A 5,000-nucleotide genomic window follows, 5' to 3' on the forward strand; every position below is an offset into this window, starting at 1 on the left:
AAATTTTGACTTTTTTGAGTGCAGGTGCAAATCTGCTGAAAAAGCCTGTGGAAGTTTCACGGCGTTCGTACGATATTTGGCGACGCAAAAATGAGCGATTTCCCAGCTCGAGAGAATTCGGCGCGAGAGAAACGATGCCCCGTAACGCACATGAGAGCAATCCCGGCCAATTTCTCCCGTTTGATGGGGTCTATGTGTAAAAATTTTGACTTTTTTGAGTGCACGTGCAAATCTGCTGGAAAAGCCTGTGGAAGTTTCACGGCGTTCGTACGATATTTGGCGACGCAAAAATGAGCGATTTCCCAGCTCGATGGAATTCGGAGCGAGAGAAACGATGCCCCGTAACGCACATGAGAGCAATCCCGGCCAATTTCTCCCGTTTGATGGGGTCTATGTGTACAAATTTTGACTTTTTTGAGTGCACGTGCCAATCTGCTGGAAAAGCCTGTGGAAGTTTCACGGCGTTCGTACGATATTTGGCGACGCAAAAATGAGCGATTTCCCAGCTCGATGGAATTCGGCGCGACAGAAACGATGCCCCGTAACGCACATGAGAGCAATCCGGGCCAATTTCTCCCGTTTGATGGGGTCTATGTGTAAAAATTTTGACTTTTTTGAGTGCACGTGCAAATCTGCTGAAAAAGCCTGTGGAAGTTTCACGGCGTTCGTACGATATTTGGCGACGCAAAAATGAGCGATTTCCCAGCTCGATGGAATTCGGAGCGAGAGAAACGATGCCCCGTAACGCACATGAGAGCAATCCCGGCCAATTTCTCCCGTTTGATGGGGTCTATGTGTAAAAATTTTGACTTTTTTGAGTGCACGTGCAAATCTGCTGGAAAAGCCTGTGGAAGTTTCACGGCGTTCGTACGATATTTGGCGACGCAAAAATGAGCGATTTCCCAGCTCGATGGAATTCGGCGCGACAGAAACGATGCCCCGTAACGCACATGAGAGCAATCCGGGCCAATTTCTCCCGTTTGATGGGGTCTATGTGTAAAAATTTTGACTTTTTTGAGTGCAGGTGCAAATCTGCTGAAAAAGCCTGTGGAAGTTTCACGGCGTTCGTACGATATTTGGCGACGCAAAAATGAGCGATTTCCCAGCTCGAGAGAATTCGGCGCGAGAGAAACGATGCCCCGTAACGCACATGAGAGCAATCCGGGCCAATTTCTCCCGTTTGATGGGGTCTATGTGTAAAAATTTTGACTTTTTTGAGTGCAGGTGCAAATCTGCTGAAAAAGCCTGTGGAAGTTTCACGGCGTTCGTACGATATTTGGCGACGCAAAAATGAGCGATTTCCCAGCTCGATGGAATTCGGCGCGACAGAAACGATGCCCCGTAACGCACATGAGAGCAATCCGGGCCAATTTCTCCCGTTTGATGGGGTCTATGTGTAAAAATTTTGACTTTTTTGAGTGCACGTGCAAATCTGCTGAAAAAGCCTGTGGAAGTTTCACGGCGTTCGTACGATATTTGGCGACGCAAAAATGAGCGATTTCCCAGCTCGAGAGAATTCGGCGCGAGAGAAACGATGCCCCGTAACGCACATGAGAGCAATCCCGGCCAATTTCTCCCGTTTGATGGGGTCTATGTGTAAAAATTTTGACTTTTTTGAGTGCACGTGCAAATCTGCTGGAAAAGCCTGTGGAAGTTTCACGGCGTTCGTACGATATTTGGCGACGCAAAAATGAGCGATTTCCCAGCTCGATGGAATTCGGAGCGAGAGAAACGATGCCCCGTAACGCACATGAGAGCAATCCCGGCCAATTTCTCCCGTTTGATGGGGTCTATGTGTACAAATTTTGACTTTTTTGAGTGCACGTGCCAATCTGCTGGAAAAGCCTGTGGAAGTTTCACGGCGTTCGTACGATATTTGGCGACGCAAAAATGAGCGATTTCCCAGCTCGATGGAATTCGGCGCGACAGAAACGATGCCCCGTAACGCACATGAGAGCAATCCGGGCCAATTTCTCCCGTTTGATGGGGTCTATGTGTAAAAATTTTGACTTTTTTGAGTGCAGGTGCAAATCTGCTGAAAAAGCCTGTGGAAGTTTCACGGCGTTCGTACGATATTTGGCGACGCAAAAATGAGCGATTTCCCAGCTCGAGAGAATTCGGCGCGAGAGAAACGATGCCCCGTAACGCACATGAGAGCAATCCGGGCCAATTTCTCCCGTTTGATGGGGTCTATGTGTACAAATTTTGACTTTTTTGAGTGCACGTGCCAATCTGCTGGAAAAGCCTGTGGAAGTTTCACGGCGTTCGTACGATATTTGGCGACGCAAAAATGAGCGATTTCCCAGCTCGATGGAATTCGGCGCGACAGAAACGATGCCCCGTAACGCACATGAGAGCAATCCGGGCCAATTTCTCCCGTTTGATGGGGTCTATGTGTAAAAATTTTGACTTTTTTGAGTGCAGGTGCAAATCTGCTGAAAAAGCCTGTGGAAGTTTCACGGCGTTCGTACGATATTTGGCGACGCAAAAATGAGCGATTTCCCAGCTCGAGAGAATTCGGCGCGAGAGAAACGATGCCCCGTAACGCACATGAGAGCAATCCGGGCCAATTTCTCCCGTTTGATGGGGTCTATGTGTAAAAATTTTGACTTTTTTGAGTGCACGTGCAAATCTGCTGAAAAAGCCTGTGGAAGTTTCACGGCGTTCGTACGATATTTGGCGACGCAAAAATGAGCGATTTCCCAGCTCGAGAGAATTCGGCGCGAGAGAAACGATGCCCCGTAACGCACATGAGAGCAATCCGGGCCAATTTCTCCCGTTTGATGGGGTCTATGTGTAAAAATTTTGACTTTTTTGAGTGCACGTGCAAATCTGCTGAAAAAGCCTGTGGAAGTTTCACGGCGTTCGTACGATATTTGGCGACGCAAAAATGAGCGATTTCCCAGCTCGATGGAATTCGGCGCGAGAGAAACGATGCCCCGTAACGCACATGAGAGCAATCCCGGCCAATTTCTCCCGTTTGATGGGGTCTATGTGTAAAAATTTTGACTTTTTTGAGTGCACGTGCAAATCTGCTGAAAAAGCCTGTGGAAGTTTCACGGCGTTCGTACGATATTTGGCGACGCAAAAATGAGCGATTTCCCAGCTCGATGGAATTCGGAGCGAGAGAAACGATGCCCCGTAACGCACATGAGAGCAATCCCGGCCAATTTCTCCCGTTTGATGGGGTCTATGTGTACAAATTTTGACTTTTTTGAGTGCACGTGCCAATCTGCTGGAAAAGCCTGTGGAAGTTTCACGGCGTTCGTACGATATTTGGCGACGCAAAAATGAGCGATTTCCCAGCTCGATGGAATTCGGCGCGACAGAAACGATGCCCCGTAACGCACATGAGAGCAATCCGGGCCAATTTCTCCCGTTTGATGGGGTCTATGTGTAAAAATTTTGACTTTTTTGAGTGCAGGTGCAAATCTGCTGGAAAAGCCTGTGGAAGTTTCACGGCGTTCGTACGATATTTGGCGACGCAAAAATGAGCGATTTCCAAGCTCGATGGAATTCGGAGCGAGAGAAACGATGCCCCGTAACGCACATGAGAGCAATCCGGGCCAATTTCTCCCGTTTGATGGGGTCTATGTGTAAAAATTTTGACTTTTTTGAGTGCAGGTGCAAATCTGCTGAAAAAGCCTGTGGAAGTTTCACGGCGTTCGTACGATATTTGGCGACGCAAAAATGAGCGATTTCCCAGCTCGAGAGAATTCGGCGCGAGAGAAACGATGCCCCGTAACGCACATGAGAGCAATCCGGGCCAATTTCTCCCGTTTGATGGGGTCTATGTGTAAAAATTTTGACTTTTTTGAGTGCAGGTGCAAATCTGCTGGAAAAGCCTGTGGAAGTTTCACGGCGTTCGTACGATATTTGGCGACGCAAAAATGAGCGATTTCCCAGCTCGATGGAATTCGGCGCGAGAGAAACGATGCCCCGTAACGCACATGAGAGCAATCCCGGCCAATTTCTCCCGTTTGATGGGGTCTATGTGTAAAAATTTTGACTTTTTTGAGTGCACGTGCAAATCTGCTGAAAAAGCCTGTGGAAGTTTCACGGCGTTCGTACGATATTTGGCGACGCAAAAATGAGCGATTTCCCAGCTCGATGGAATTCGGAGCGAGAGAAACGATGCCCCGTAACGCACATGAGAGCAATCCCGGCCAATTTCTCCCGTTTGATGGGGTCTATGTGTAAAAATTTTGACTTTTTTGAGTGCACGTGCAAATCTGCTGAAAAAGCCTGTGGAAGTTTCACGGCGTTCGTACGATATTTGGCGACGCAAAAATGAGCGATTTCCCAGCTCGAGAGAATTCGGCGCGAGAGAAACGATGCCCCGTAACGCACATGAGAGCAATCCGGGCCAATTTCTCCCGTTTGATGGGGTCTATGTGTAAAAATTTTGACTTTTTTGAGTGCAGGTGCAAATCTGCTGAAAAAGCCTGTGGAAGTTTCACGGCGTTCGTACGATATTTGGCGACGCAAAAATGAGCGATTTCCCAGCTCGATGGAATTCGGCGCGAGAGAAACGATGCCCCGTAACGCACATGAGAGCAATCCGGGCCAATTTCTCCCGTTTGATGGGGTCTATGTGTAAAAATTTTGACTTTTTTGAGTGCAGGTGCAAATCTGCTGAAAAAGCCTGTGGAAGTTTCACGGCGTTCGTACGATATTTGGCGACGCAAAAATGAGCGATTTCCCAGCTCGAGAGAATTCGGCGCGAGAGAAACGATGCCCCGTAACGCACATGAGAGCAATCCGGGCCAATTTCTCCCGTTTGATGGGGTCTATGTGTAAAAATTTTGACTTTTTTGAGTGCAGGTGCAAATCTGCTGGAAAAGCCTGTGGAAGTTTCACGGCGTTCGTACGATATTTGGCGACGCAAAAATGAGCGATTTCCCAGCTCGATGGAATTCGGAGCGAGAGAAACGATGCCCCGTAACGCACATGAGAGCAATCCCGGCCAATTTCTCCCGTTTGATGGGGTCTATGTGTAC

Source organism: Lampetra fluviatilis, chromosome 4 (assembly GCF_964198595.1).
Source record: "Lampetra fluviatilis chromosome 4, kcLamFluv1.1, whole genome shotgun sequence".
In the NCBI taxonomy this organism is placed as follows: Eukaryota; Metazoa; Chordata; class Hyperoartia; order Petromyzontiformes; family Petromyzontidae; genus Lampetra; species Lampetra fluviatilis.